At 39.7% G+C, this 1,492-nt stretch overlaps 1 non-coding gene across 1 annotated transcript; it reads right to left on the bottom strand.

The window, feature by feature from the left end:
• Window positions 1-1,130: 1,130 nt before the first annotated feature.
• On the bottom strand, window positions 1,131-1,237 carry LOC135152481 (small nucleolar RNA R71). Its single transcript, XR_010291658.1, has one exon. It is a non-coding gene; the product is annotated as a small nucleolar RNA R71 (small nucleolar RNA).
• Window positions 1,238-1,492: the final 255 nt, after the last annotated feature.

The raw sequence follows: 1,492 nt of genomic DNA, 5'->3' as shown, positions 1-1,492 counted from the left end.
TTGCCATGCAAACATAGGATTATGTGAAAGAAACATAATTTGTGGTAGACTTGAACTATTTTTATCACCCTGTGTAATCACGATAGATGACTTGTTAATTAAACCTCTCTGCTTACACTACCGCTATAGAGATATAGGGTCTGAGCTTTGTTGGTGTCCATGAGATTTCTGTCTTAATTGCGGATTTTGATTGGTATGATATGTGTGCAACGAGAGTTGGCATGTATTACTTTCGTGTTGTCTGATTAGGATCAACAGTCGCATGTTAATCAGTAATTTCAATTCTAGATGAATTCGATAATGAAGTTAGAATCCCATGTGTTTTCCTATTCTGAATTTGATTAGTAATTTTAGTTATTAGTATAAAAGAAACCAATCCTTGTTAATTGTCTTAGCAGTGATAATTGATCATACATTGTTGCATAGGTGCGTATTCTTAATTCACCAGTCTCTGTGGGATCGAACTTAATATATTACTTGTGATCACGTGCGCTTGCGTGTAGATTCTCACCGAACAAGTTTTTGGCGCCGCTGCCGGGGACTCGGTGTTAATTAATTAGTTTATGTACTTGTCATCAGTGTGCATTAAAATTCACTGACTAGGATTCTATTCTCTTCTCACTTTTCTTCTTTTCTTTATTTCAGGTACTTGGGTCGCGTTTATGCAAACACGTTCTCAGACCCGTAAGAAGGCAATTGATTCATCTTCATCTTCTTCTTCTGATTCTGAAACAATGACAGAACCGGAAGCACAACCAGACAGTAAGGCATTGAAGGACTTCTCTATGCCAAAGATCGATGATATCCAATCAAGCATTGTCAGGCCTGCAATCGCAGCCAAAGCCTTTGAAATCAAACCAGGAACTATTCAAATGGTGCAGAACTCGGTACAGTATGGGGGTTCTCCTACTGAAGACCCTAATATGCATATACGGAATTTTATAGAGATCTGTGACACTTTCAAATTCAATGACGTCTCTGATGAAGCTGTGAAGTTAAGACTTTTCCCATTTTCACTGAAGGATAAGGCCAAGGGATGGTTACATTCTTTGCCTTCTGGTTCGATTACTACATGGGAAGATCTAGCTCAGAAATTTCTCACTAAATTCTTCCCCATGGCAAAGACTGCTGCGCTACGAAATGCTCTATCTCAATTCTCTCAACAATCAGGAGAAACATTCTGTGAAGCCTGGGAGAGGTACAAAGAGATGCTAAGAAAGTGTCCCCACCATGGTATGCCGGATTGGATGCAAATAAACAGTTTCTACAATGGTCTTGGACCTCAATCCAGACCTATGCTTGATGCGGCTTCTGGAGGTGCGCTATGGGCTAAGAGTTATGAAGAAGCTTATGATCTTATTGAAATGATGGCAGCTAATGAATATCAGAACCCTACTCAAAGACTTACTCAAGGGAAAGTAGCCGGAATTCTTGATCTTGACACGTCTACAGCTATAGCAGCTCAACTTAAAGCTCTCACGATGAAAGTCGA

Source organism: Daucus carota, chromosome 4 (genome assembly GCF_001625215.2).
Source record: "Daucus carota subsp. sativus chromosome 4, DH1 v3.0, whole genome shotgun sequence".
In the NCBI taxonomy this organism is placed as follows: domain Eukaryota; kingdom Viridiplantae; phylum Streptophyta; class Magnoliopsida; order Apiales; family Apiaceae; genus Daucus; species Daucus carota.
The sequence above is the reverse complement of the archived record's forward strand: the minus strand, read 5'-3'. Positions and strand labels throughout refer to the sequence as shown.